Source organism: Equus caballus, unplaced genomic scaffold (genome assembly GCF_041296265.1).
Source record: "Equus caballus isolate H_3958 breed thoroughbred unplaced genomic scaffold, TB-T2T haplotype1-0000016, whole genome shotgun sequence".
NCBI lineage: Eukaryota > Metazoa > Chordata > Mammalia > Perissodactyla > Equidae > Equus > Equus caballus.
The window spans coordinates 12,869,166-12,883,203 of NW_027222391.1; the positions used below are offsets into that span (position 1 = coordinate 12,869,166).

At 41.8% G+C, this 14,038-nt stretch overlaps 1 long non-coding RNA gene across 4 annotated transcripts in view; it reads right to left on the reverse strand.

Annotated features, from left to right (window-relative positions):
- The window catches only part of LOC138922856 (uncharacterized), a 59,325-nt gene that overhangs the window by 25,806 nt on the left and 19,481 nt on the right, over positions 1-14,038 (reverse strand). For all 4 annotated transcript variants that reach the window (XR_011436020.1, XR_011436022.1, XR_011436021.1 and 1 more), the window contains exons 5-10: positions 11,919-12,016; positions 6,857-7,683; positions 3,648-3,742; positions 3,299-3,481; positions 1,195-1,672; positions 979-1,098 (exon numbers count right to left, since the gene is read on the reverse strand). This is a non-coding gene — a long non-coding RNA (uncharacterized lncRNA). The remainder of the gene's footprint in view (positions 1-978; positions 1,099-1,194; positions 1,673-3,298; positions 3,482-3,647; positions 3,743-6,856; positions 7,684-11,918; positions 12,017-14,038) is intronic.

Here is a 14,038-nt window from a genome sequence, read left to right on the forward strand (position 1 = left end):
GGATCTTACAGTCTAGAGGGGAGATCAGGCAGAAATTAATCATACGAGATTGTGTAAATGTCCCATGTTACATTCTATGAAGGGTTCATGAGCTGGTTGTCGGTGCCAAGGGAGTTTAAAACATGGGGATTTGGCCTAACCAAGGAGAAGAGGGTCTTCCTCACCCACCCCTCAGGAGCTGATAAGGCTTAAGAGGTAAAAGGTGAGTAGGAGACAACTTGGCAAAGCAGGGAGGGAGAAGTGTTCCAGGCAGAGGAATCTGGGTGATGAGAGCAGGGAGAGTGAGGAGGGAGGAACGTGATGCAGCAAGAAGAGGGAAAAGCGTGGGAGGCACCGATTAAGCAGAGTTCTCTGGGCCAAATGAACTAGTTAAGTCTTTGGAGCAATGGGGAGCCAGGGGAAATTTTTAAGTTAGGATTTCTTTATATGTGTAGGGTATTCAGATTTTAGTTGTATTATTTGAGTTTCCAAAAGATTACTGTGAATTAATACTGTGAATTAATGAATTACAGTGATTTAATGTGAAGAATGCTTTGGATGGGGTAAACAGGATGTGAGAGACCAGTGAGAAGGCCACTGCAGTAATCTACGAGAGAAATGATGTCAGCATGGACCACAATGGTGGTGACCAAAGTGGAGTAACGTGGACGGATGTGAGTGGCATGACTTCATTAATTCTAATAAGACGGAACATTTTTCCTTTTGTTTCGCTCCAGTGCCCAAGAGGTACAGGTTGGTGCAAGATGTGGGGTCTTTTATAGAGTTGGACAAGTCAGCAGACACGAAACATTTGAAAAGGCTGCTTGAACTGCTGACTAGCCAAAATCAAAGAGGAAGTTGACCTTCAACCCTTTGTTTTATTCCAGCTGCAGAAGTCATTTTCAGTTACTCTCTGACTCAAGTAAACACCACTCCCTGTCACCTTATCCCTTTGAGGGTTGGTTCACTTCTACATTTTCACTGGGACATGATTCTCACCGACAGTAGAAAGTTCGGCACCCAGACCTGCAGATGTGAAGACACTTGCTCCTCTCTCGAACTATTAGTACTTCTGGGAAACACGTCCCAGTGCCAAACTGTCCTGGTCCTGAAATGACCCTGTTATTTGGGGAGGTAGTAAAGGAAATTACATGTGTTAAACCCCGAGCGGCACTCTCTTTGGACATCGAAAGGTGTAAATGATAAAATACTTACTAGACTTAAAGACCAGGGAGTAAACGGGGGGCTGGATGCTGCCCAGACTCTGTGTGTCAGCAAAACATATCTGAGCTCAGCGAAGTAATCCAGGACCAAGTGTTTTCCTCAGTGGAATAATTAGACAACAGAGGTGGGCAATTTAGAAAAGATAACTTCTTCTGTCCCTGCTTTAGAATTTCTATTACAAACAAAACCCAAGCCTTAGCAAGATTTAAGAGCATGGGACAAAGACGGCTAGATGTTGAACTGCTGGGAGTGGAGCCCACGTTTTATTTATCTTTGTATCCAAGCACATCCGCAGTGCTTGCCACAAGGCAGATACTCAGTGAATGTTGGGTGGATCAAGGATTCCTCTGTCTTTTCATGGGGTATTTATATGGTATGGGAATTCAGTCATTTTTTGCCCCACTAGGTAGAGATGGATGCTTTCTGTTCTCCATGTTTACTTTGAACACCATTTAGCTACAGGGATGTTCTAAAATGAAATAATAAGGAAACCAGCTTTAATACGATTTTATATATACAGACAGATACACTTTCTGACCACGTGCAGATATGAATGCTCTCCCTGGAAGATGCTTTTGTAACCTAAATTGCACTAGAATGAGGTTAGAGATGGGGAAGAAAGGGAAAGTAAGGCAAAACTCACAGCTTAATTTCTAGACAGGATTGCTGCTTTAAAAATGAATTTCAGGTGCTTCTTGGCATACTTGGCCCAAGCACTGGAGATTTAACAGTGATTTGTGATTTGGTGTGACCCAGAACATGGCCCAATGGTCCTCTATCCTTTGAAGCCGTCAGTCTGTTTTCTTGATTGCTGTTCTGGACTTTCTCACCGTCACTCACCATCAGGGCCCCATTCCTTCTGCTCTGTCCTAGTGGAACAGTCCCTTGACCTTCATTCTCCCACTACTCTAGTCTCGACTTCTCCTTGTTGCCAGATTACTCTATTATTGCTTCTCAAATTGTGGTTCCCAGACCAGCAGCATTAGCATTGCCTGGGAACTTATTAGAAATGCAGATTCTCGGGCCTCACTCTGGACCTACTCAAGAAGAAACTTTGATGTGGGGCCCAGCAATTTTAACAAGCAAGGTAATCTCCAAGGTGAGAACCACTGCTGTACGTAAAGCTCAGTTCTGAGCATATCACCCCTTTGCCCAATACCCTTTATTGCTTTCCTGCCGACAACCACATGAGTGTGTGTGTGTGTGTGTGTGTGTGTGTGTGTGTCTGTGCGCGCCCTTCTATCCAAGGCCTTCTGCAATCAAGCACCAGCTCAGGTGTCCCCACGCAGGGAGGTGTGTTCCACAGTCATCCTAATGGGTCACCTGCTCTTCCCTCTGCTCTCCTGCCGCCTCTCTCTGTTAATGTTGGGTCCTCTGCTATAAATACCCACCTCCTCCCTCTCCTTGGAGAAACCGTACTCATTCTTTAAGGCTCACTTAAAAATTAATATTTATCTAAGGAATCCATACCTGTGCCTTTAAAACCAAATAGTACTGAAGGCTTTATAAAGAACCACGGCAGGCCCTCCCCCACCTCACAACCCCAATCCTTCCTATCCCCCCAGTTCCATTCCCCATGGAAACCACTTGAGCCGTTTCTATCACAGTTGTTCTGGTGTTTACCTCTATTTATATAACTAATACGCAAATACTTGTATTTAAAAGTAATTTTAAAATATTAGACACTAACTTCTTGCCGTGGTAGATAAAATTTGAGTAAGTAAAATTGCAGGTGGATGAAATTTGGTCGACACCCCATTCCCCTCTTCACTCTTCTCAATCTTTCCTCACTTAAATCTTTATTCATGCAAAGTTCATCTTGGCATGGAAGGTGACTCCTTTCCTGGAACGTGTTCAGAGACTGCTCCTCCCCTGCTCCCACAGAGCTGTGTATCTCTCTTAGTGCACTGTCCCCCTTGCCCTTCCACGTTTGTATGTATGTGTCTCCCATTCCCACCAGCTTGTAAGAGCCAGAAAAGTCTAATCCGTCTTTTACTTTCCCAGAATCCTCCCAGGGCAAAGCACAGGGCCTGGGATATAGCACACACTGAGCAAACGTGGCCAATTTAACCGTAAAGTAAAATATCTGCCTGACCTTTGAAGCTTGCTGGTGTGACAGCAGTACTTGGAATGAGTCTTCCCGTTCCAATGTGGTTTTCCAACATTATTGTGGGAAATAGTAAACTGGAGTCAGGAGACTTGAGCCACACCACCTTCTTGGTGACTTCTTTTAAGACCTTGGGGAAGGCACTTAATGGTTTTGCTTCCGTTTTTTCATCTATAAAGTGGCAACAATAATATCTATGGACAGAGTTGTAGGGAGGACCAAATACAACAGCACAGGTTATCAGGTATAAGGCGTTACATTGATTCCTTATGTTTAAAACAAAAAGGCAAACCATTTTCTGGTAGCACATAGGGCTATAATGAACATTAAAACCAACCTTTAAATAGAAAACTTTATTTTTAGATGATCCAGGGGGTCTTTCTTCCAAGATCAGCCTAAGATTTTTTCGGAGGAAACTGTATTCTCATTGTCCTGAAATTTGAAGCAAGAAAACTCAATCGTTTAAGACCATTTGCCTATTCTTACTTGTTGATGAGAAATCACGACTACTGCCACCCTTTTAGCCTCTGAAGGAATTGTAAGCTTTGTCTTGATTTGATGGCTCAAAAATAAAATCTACCAAAGGTACGTTTTCTAAGCCTCGTCTGGCTCTACCCATTAGAAAAGTGTGAGCTACTGTTCTATCAAAACTAATTATATTTTAAATCTACAACCAAGTCTCAATTACCAAGGTTAATGGGACTACATACATACATAATTCTCTCTTACATTTATCCAGTGTTTTTAACTTCTTCAAAGCACTTTTCACTGTACTGCATATATAAAACAGATGCATTTTTTTAAATCCACAAATAAGGTAAAAAATAAATCTTCAGATCAATAATTTCAACTTTGTACCTGTCAAAAGCTATTAGAACTTGCAAAATTGTCTAATAGGACTTTCATTGCCCTACTCTCCTCTCGACCCCTCTCAACTAAGGCCAGAAAAGACCGAAAGATCTGGAGGAATCTCCAGAGGAGAGGAAGCCAGAGAGGGAAGGAAGCCAAGGACCTGGGCCATCCACAGCCTGGATCATTAGCTCCAGCGTAATTGAGAATAACTGACTGTATGTGTGACTATGGCCAGAAAATCCAGAAAGAGATAAAAAGGCAAAGAAAATGACGTGTGAGTAACAGTATTTACAGGGTCTGTCTTTGTCATTCTCTCAACAAGCATTACTGAGTGCCTACTGTAATGACAGGTGCTTTCAACAAAGAGGATGGACACAGCATGAACAACCCAGGCAAGACTGCTATTTTCATAGTGATGACCTTCCTGAATGGTGCAGACAGACAACAAACACAAAGACACACAACTTCACATAAACGAGATAACTTCAGGTGGCACTAAGCTCTGTGGAGTCCATAAACACAGGAATGTGATAGAGCCTTGGGGAAGGGATGCTGTTGTAGATAAGGTTGCCAGGGAAGGCCTCAGGGTATGGGAGCTGCAATCTGTGAGAAGAGCCCACCCTGTGCAGGTCTGCAAACCAGATGATGGAATGAGTGAACTCGCCAAGTATGCTAGAGGGAGAGGGGTCCAGGCCAGTTTCAAGGGGTTCCAGGAAAGTCACTGTTCTGTGGTTATTCACTTTGTGTCCTTTTAGGGATATTACTAAAACCTCTCCAGGACCCCGGATTTATTGCCTCTACAATGCGGGTTGCTAACACTGATCACCTGGACAGGGGAGCGCTGAGAAATAATGGGTAAACAATTGTGAGGAGCCACATAAATGCTAAATAATGCTCATGGTAATAAGCTTTTATTAAAGTCAGCACCTTGATAGGCAGCTCACAATCGGATACCTTGGCAAATGTGTAAATTGACGTGGCTGCTCCCTGTGCACACCAGCACCATCCTTTAAAACAGAAAAAAATAAATGAGCCTATGGTCATGATATTCGAAGTAGTTAGTGATCAAACAACTGTCTGGAGAGAAAGCTGGTGTGTGAAGTGTACAATGGGAGCAGGAAGATAACGGCACATCACAGCCCAGCTCACGCAGAGGATAACTCATGAATTGACTGGATGCTTGCTGGTGCACACACCATCCGCTCCAGGGTGGTACTCTAACCCCGTCAGGACTAGGGGCTGCCACCAAAAGGCCCAGCAGACAGGAAGGGGAGTGAGAAGGAGCCAGAACAGAAGCATCTCTGGCAGCAGCCCTCTCTGGCCCTCTTGGCCTTGGAAAGCCACCCCTGGGGGAGGAATGAGCAGCCAGCACCAAGGGCCCTACCTTGGAAGGGCACCAAGGAAGTGGTGGGGGGTGTGAGGGAGGAGGGATGAGCATTGCATTTCTCCCTACGAGAATGAAATATGCCAACGCCAGGAGAGACTTCAGTTGTCGTTATAACTGAGCCTCCCCACACAGAGATATGAGTCCACCCCTTAGAAGCAAATCTTCCTCCCCCAAAACCTCCCCCCAAAATATAACATTAACATCACAAAAAATGAATTCTTTTTTGTGGGTCCTACCATCTCTTTGATATAAATACACAAGTGCCTAAACATTCTTTCCCATCTCCCATCCCACATCGGCAATCAGATTGTGACACACACACACACACACACACACACAAGCACATGCTCACACAAATACCACACACACCCAATTCCTTTGTTAAGCCCTGGCTCAGCTATTATAAGGTACCTGTGGAGTGTAGGTCACATAGTAGAAAAGTTTAAATTACTGTTGCTTCTACTCTGAAAAGCAGACAGGAAGAAAAGACAATAAAAAAGAAAACACTTATTTTAAGGCTGATACTAAACACTCTACTCCACGTTCACTGAGGTCAATTTCCCACTGTGGGATGGGGAGAATCGAGATGATCTCTGAGGTGCTATGAACCCACAGTGCAGACTTCACGTTTTGAGGCTTGACTAGAAACGACGGGGACGTGAAAAAGAACATGGCGAGATAATCCTAGTCTTCAGGAAATTATGGTTTAAACTGGGCTGGAGAAAGACCAAGATCCTCAAAAAAATCTAATTGATTTTAACCAAATGGAGTAATTTTAAAATGTTAAATACACTGGGATATCATATTAAAAGTATTCTGGGAGAGCATGCCGCATGGGACATGGTAAGTGCTGAATTTCCTGCTGCTAAGGGAGGCATTCCTATCTGCCAGTGTCTCATGCTGCTCAGACCTGAACCATTCATTTAGGTAGACCATTTGTCCAAGTGCGTCATTTCCCAAAATAGCCAATGGAGGACTCCAGGGAGAACTGTCCTGAGGAGATGTGGTCATCCTCAAGGCCAAATCAGTCTAGACTAAGATGGTTCTTAGCAAGACTGCCCAAAGGGCTTCTAGACTTTGTTTGGTAAGTGTTGTTAATGCCTTGGTAACAATGGACTGTTGATAAGGTGGGAGATAATGTCAGAAGGAAGGAAGGTATCTGCTCACATCTTTTGCTTTTAACTTAAGCTAACCCATAAAATCCATTATCAAACCCCAAGGAATGCTCCCAATTATTGTCTTGGACCCTTCATTTCGCTTTGCTTTGTTTTTGTTTTTTTTTTTCAACTCTCTATTTCTGTTTTTACCTGGCACTGACTCGCTTGACTCCTCTTCTCCTCTCAGCTTCTGGCTCTGTGCTCCCCCTTTAGACTTGATGAGTAATTTTGGTTTTCCTGCTTTTCACCTTTGGCACCCCTTCAAAAATGGGTTAGGTTTATCTTCTGGCTCTTTCTACTTCTGACTGCTTGGAAGTTTGGATCATACTTAGCCAAGTTTTGATCCCAGGACCTTTCCCTGGCTTTGACCTGTCTCAGTGGCATCTGTGCTGGGCTTGACTCCTCCAGGTGAGGGCGTCGGCAAGAGGGAGGATCAAGCAAAGATCAAGCAAGGAAACAGGAAGAATACCTGGCTCAGCTTAAACTGTGCAGGGCACTGAGGCCTTGCTGGCCGTCCAGTCTCTGCCTCCTTCTTCCTCTGCTGCTTTCATTCCCTCCCGTCTCTGACTTTCAATTTTTATTAAGTTTCCACCTTCTGACTGCTCAATCCTCTTCTAGCATCCCTTTGTAAGATTGAAATGGGAGTGGGAGTGATATCCATTAGCCAAAATAAGTTCCATAGCTGGGAGAAACTGCTGAATCTCTGGTGTCTTTATAGCACTTATCAAATCCCAATTAACCATATTAGTTGGCAAACTGCTCTGGCTTCCCAGGCAGTCAGCTGGTAGGTGAGTCAATAAATATCTGTCAGATGGATGGATGCACACTCACTAGTTGTGTAGCATGGCATCAGGTACTTTAAATAATACAAAGTATAAGACTTCATCCTTGGCTGAAGAAGGACATCTTCTCATGGCCATTCACAAAAGGACTGTTTGGAAACATCACCAAGCGCTAGACCAGCTTCGCTACTTCTTCTAGAAAACAAGAAGAAATCTCTTGTTTCAAGAGATGTTTGTGTCATCTCTTAATGCACAACTGGCTTCATGTGGGCAAAAGGGAACATGAGCAAAGCCCTGGTTAAAGCATAACAGACACCCTTGGGCTAATGAACTGTCGAAGGTAGTAGTGTCAGCGGATTTTCTACATAACTGCTTTGTAAACAGCAACACGCATAAACCATAAACAAGGAGAATGAAGTGAGCACCCACAGACCCACCACTCATGTCAAATCATACAATGTTGATATCACCCCAGAAGCCTCCACTCTCCTGTCTGATAATCTTTCACTTGCTTTTCTTTATAATTTCATCACCTTTATAGACTCCCATAAAACATTTAGTTATATCCAGTTTGGGGATCAAAATAGATGAAAAAACAACAATTGCAGGTGCATTCAACATTGGACATGAAAAAGAAAACTGGTTTTTTAATAAGATACTTCAAGTGTACACTTTCCGTAGGTGATCAAGACATTTACTCTTTCGTCCATTTTTATGTTTGCTGACTGCCAATCACTCTACTCCTTAATACTTCAAAGGTATTTTTCCCAAAGCTGCCTTTTGTCTTACACTAATGCTTTCCCGGACTCAAGTGAATTTTGAAGGAGACTGAGCTCATCATGATGAAATGGATGTTGACATTCCATAACCATCACTGTAATTATTCCTAATTTGTACTTTGCTTCAAAAACTCTCTTCCCTTGCCCCCTAAAGTCTGTACTTTCAGAATAGCATCTACAGCTTTAATTATACCTGACAATAAACTACTCTCACCACAAAATCTTGTTAATCACGGTGTACGTTACTATCTTCAAGTATCCTGTTTTTTTAAAACTGCATTTATATCAGGTTCCCAAAGAGTTACAATATTAGCAATGAATGTTTTAACTGTTTCTGTAATTACTGTTTGTAATTACTACAAATCAAAGTTGTACAAACTTTGGATTGGAGGCTGGTTGAATTATCTACCAAACTGGGGTGAATGGTCTCTTAATCAACCCTATACTGAACAAATCTACAGAGTAAAAACTGAGATGGAATTTGAGTGACTTGGTGTCCATCGAGAATCAAATCTGATGCTGTAGTGTTAACAAGGGACTTCAGGTCCAGAATGATTCTGTTAATCACACGTCTTCCAAATTAGTCAGTTAATGTTGTGGGTCCTGATGAGACAGGATTTAGGAAGGCAGAGAGCGGCGGGGAATGCTCCTGGTGATAGGATCCTTAGAGCAAAGGACAGAAGACAAAAGGAGAAGGCTGTATTCATGAGAAGTGAGCTGGACCATAAGCGCTATAATTAGAAGCTTATAATGTCACCACACTGCTTTCTGTAATGTAATATTTTTGTTGTCTGTTATTTTCCTTGATTCAGGTTTTGTATTTTTCATGATGTAATAGTGAGATCTAGTCTCATTTTTCTGTGTATTTGGATACATTGAGTAGAGTGCTCTGGCTGAGTAAAGAGTTTCACATATGGGAGACTTGAGAAACAAGAGTGGCAAGGAAAGTTAGGTCAGATTATGAAAATTCTTAAAATGTTTCTATTGGACTTAATCCTTCAGAAGTCATTTAGTGTTCTCTTTTCTTTTTTTGTAACTGAGAGCACCATGAGGAAAGGAGTGTTTTTGATGATCTATTTTATTTTATTTCTTTCTCTTTTCTTGGAGGAAGATTGGCCCTGAGCTAACATCCGTGCCCATCTTCCTCCATTTCATCCGTGGCTCGCCTGCCACAGCATGGCCTGATCAGCAGTGTATAGGTCTGTGCCAGAATGGGAACCTACAAACCCCAGGCCGCCAAAGAGGAGCACACAAACTTAACCACTACACCACCGGGCTGGCCCCATTTTTGATGATTTCTAAGGGGTAAAAACTAGGCAGGGAGATTAGGTAAGATGATATAGCAAAAATTCAGGCATTAAGAAATAAGGTTAGACTAGGCTGGCGATGGCGGCCATGGATTGGAAAGGAAGGAAGGATGGATGCAGCATCATAAGGGAAAAATTTGCTTCTTTCCCTTTGTCTTTTCAGCCATTTGGGCTTAACGGTGTTCAGTGCTCCTGATTTATTTCCCTTCCCATTTATATTTTCCTTCTTCCCTCGATAATCTACTTTTGCTTTCCCATTTTTCCCTCTCTTCTCTCCTTTGCTTGCATTCTTATCACCTTCCCTGATAGGACGATGACTGAATCGGGCAGGTAGACATGAAATGGGAGATCTGAGTAGAAACTAACTATAAGATTTACTAATTAGAGTATGTTGCTGCTTAACACATTTTTTTTTAACCTTTCATCTGCAGTTAAAAAGAAGAAAAGAAAGGTGAGGAGGCAAAAAAGGAGTAGAGAGGAAAAGGGAGAGACTCATTTATCCATTCATTCAAGAAGTGCTGTGTTTCCAGAGAAAGAGAGAGTGCCAAAGAGATAGAGAAAACACCACACAATAATTTGTGTTATTGTAGTTGTATCATCTATTTCCCCTTCTAACTCAGTTGGGTAAAGTAGAGATGCCAGATGGGAGGCTAAAGACTAAGGTGAGATGGGCAGTCTCCCTCCCTCCCTTATTGCCTGCTGCTTCTCATATCAAAAGATGGAGTCTACATCCCTCCCCCTAGGCCTCAGTGACTGGCTCAACCAATAGGATGCTGTGGAGGTGACTTTCTGGGACTTCTGAGGCTAGGCTGTAAGAAGCCTGGTCTTTTGGAATATATCCTCTTGGGATGCTTTCTTTTGGAACCCAGCCACCACTTTGAGAGATGCCCAAGTCACACGAAGAGGCCACATGCAGGCCCTCCAGTTGGCAGCCCCGAATAAGATAACAGCCAGCATCCTCAGCAAACACAGAAATGAACCATCTTGACATCCAGCACAATAGAGGCAAAGAGGATTTCAGCCCAAGCTGACATCTGACTGTACTTCCTAGGAGACCCCAAGCAAGAACTGCCCAGCGAATCCCAGCCAATCCACAGAACAATAAGAGACAAGAATAAGTTACTGTTTCAAGCTACTCTACTTTGTTGTGGTTTGTTATACAGCAATAGATAACTTTTTTCATCCTTACACGAGACACAAAGAATATCGAAAGTTTGAAGATTCATGATGCCACCCGGAATGCATGTATATTTTTTACGTATTTTTTTCCTTTTAAAGGTCACTTTCTTATTCATTAGCCTTGAAATTGGAATTTGAATTGACCTTGATCAGAAATCCTAAGAAATGCTTAAGCAAATATTTTAAGCACTATCATATTTTGAGTACTAGTTCAGGATAAAGTGGTATTGATGTGACAAGAATAATGGATGTGTAATTAGAAGATGGAGTTTAAGTCCTAGTTCTGTCATTTATTACTGTGTGGCCTACAACAAGTTATTTCACATTTCTGCTTCCTAGTTTCCAATGCTATAATGTAATCGAAGGTATTTAGTGATGCATGACAAAACACAAACATTCAGTGAATTTCCATTTCTTTCCTTCCTATGAAAGTCCTGTACTCATAAGTGCAACCATATCAGAGCCTATCATACTGCTTCCTAAAACTAAATATTTTTATTATGTATCAAATGTTTCCCTTGATAACTATTGCATAAGCTTCCATAGTGTTGCCTTTACTAGTGTGATCTGCCTCACTTTTCCTGTGGGATAGTTTATTTAATAGATTTTGGGGACTCATCCTGTTGCTGGATTCTTACAAAGACTCTTTTGTGATAACCTTCTTTGGTTTTCAAGGACATGGCCCTGTTTCTCGAGTGTGGTTCCCTACTGTAGCATAAATGTTAACAAGTTAAATGCATATCACATAAGAATTTTAATTGTTCATCATATGTTTATGTATTGAAATATAGAGTCGAATTGATATAATTGGTAACATTACCCATTTGCTTTGATTTGAGATGTCAAGTGATTGAAAAAATTTTTAATTCAGAATTGAATTACCTTGCTTATTTGAATTTATCATTTTTGCGTAATTAGGATGAACTAATTTTTTTTTTATTAATGTTATGATAGATTACAACCTTGTGAGATTTCAGTTGTACATTTTTGTTAGTCACGTTGTGGGTACACCACTTCCCCCTCTGTGCCCTCCCCCCACCCCCCGTTTTCCCTGGTAACCACCGATCAGATCTCCTTATCAATATACTAACTTCCAACTATGAGTGGAGTCATATAGAGTTAGGATGAACTAATTTAATTTGCAGTTATCCTTAAATGACTTAACTGATGTCTGCTGAGGTTCTCAAGGCCACAGGATTATGGAGTCATGCTGAACATCACTCTGTCTCTTAGGGTTGGAAGTACAAGTGCACCTTGTGAAGCCTGGAGACAGAAGTTACAAGCTTGATTTTTTCTCCATTAATGTTTTTTTTCTGTTTGGTCCCCCTCACCTCACTCTAGGCTGCGTCATGTTTCCCAGAAGGACCACATATTGCATTTGGAGGTGGTCCTCCTTTTCCAACTTTGTTCTGATTTTATGTCATTTTTACTTGGTGTTGAGCTCACATCTCAGTTCTGCAAAGGAAAGCTGGTTATTTATCTGGTAACTTGTGGTTGGAATCCCCAAGAGAGTGCTCTTTATAGAGACTGAGGGTCCTTTAGCAAATATTGCTTTTTGATGATGCATTTTAATAAGCCTTTTAAAAATCTGGATACCAGACTACCGGCTAGGGTACCTGCAAGCAATAATTTTAAAATAGTGCTTTTCAAACTGCAGGTCCTGACCAACTAGTGGATTATGAAATAATTCTAGAGAGTGTGACAAGCACTTAAAAAACAATGAAACAAAATGGAATAGATAATATTAGAGTGTATTACACGTAAAAAGGTAAGAACAGTTTCATAAAATTTTTATATTCCTTTGGTGTGTGTGCGTATATACTGATTTACGATAAAAAATAATTTATAGATTTATTTTGTGAGTTGCCATCAAAAGAATTTGAAAGTCACTGCCATGGATTTAAAGTTATCTGAAACACAGTTTTGTAATATAGCAGTTTGAAATGAAGCCCCAACAATATATGTAACAAATAAAAGCGTAGATAGGTTTTAGCTGCAAATTTTAAAGGGATTGGCAAGTTACTTTTCCTGAGAAGTCTAGCCCTGGGATGACTGGGTATTTTCCAAAGGGCCAGGAACCAGTTATCCCAATAAACGGTAGGGGCCTAAATGCTCTCTCCCTGGGAGGCTCTGAGGTAACGTTCCTCATCTCACTTGTAATGCTGCTGTTGCCTTGCTGCAGTGGCTGTTGGAAGTACTGCGTCTTCCCTAACCAGATCAGAAGGACCCAGTTTTCCCAAAGTCTTGGTCTGCCAGAAAGATGGCATTGCACTTCTCCCCGATTTGTGGGACCTGCACCCAGCTTGGAGAGCTGGAAAACTCCAGCCCTTAACTCCCCTCTTTGCTAGGGAACCACGTTTTCCTTCCCACTGGGTCCTTGGAAGATGGGAAGCAGCAGTAAGGTTACTTGTGTTTTATCCACACCATGTGCGTCTGTGTTTTTGTGTGAAGGCTGACTCATGTGGAGGAAAGTTCTATGCCTAGAATTATAAAATTAATGCTAATCAGAGTAATGCAGCATGCCACTTCCAATCTGCTAATGAGCTTTGGGGAGAGATGGCACATCTTCCTGCAGCTGATGGATGCCCCTTTTAGAGGATCTACGACATCCTCCCCAGGTCTTCACTCAGCTGGGCTAACACACTTCAGAACAAAAGAATCCTCAGGGCAGGATGGGACCCCTTGCTTTTTGGTTCTTGTCCCTTGAATCAGTCTACTCTCTGTGCCACTAAAATGGCTGCCTATTAAACTCATCAGTGGAATCTGCCATACTGTGTCACTTAAACTTTTTCCATCTGCTTATGGTTTTTACTTGTTTTTCATAGAAAGCCCTGACCTAAATCTCTACTCTTCTTTTATAATGCTTTCATTTTGACCTTACTACTGCTGAAAGTCAACCAAACTCATTCATCACTGTCCCTCCCCCCAATCTCCATGAACATTATCCTGTTATCCAGGTTTTTAACATCCACTCAAGAGATTGTCAACAAAAATGGACTAAACCTTTACATGGAACTTCTTTACCCCCACATGGGACATTTTCAAGAATAGGAGCTTTCAGATGAATTAGCAATGTAGATAAATTTGTTACCAACACTAGAATCTCATTCTAAAATATTTTCTACAGCTCAAAACATGGCATAAGGCAGATTCCTATTTAAGAGAAAGGGCCTTCTTTTAAGTTGTCTTGAAGATTCTGAGACTGTCCTTACGAGCAGTGCTATGAGAGGATATGAGGCACAATCTCAGTCACCCCAAGAGTTAATTTAAATGGAGAAAGTGAGA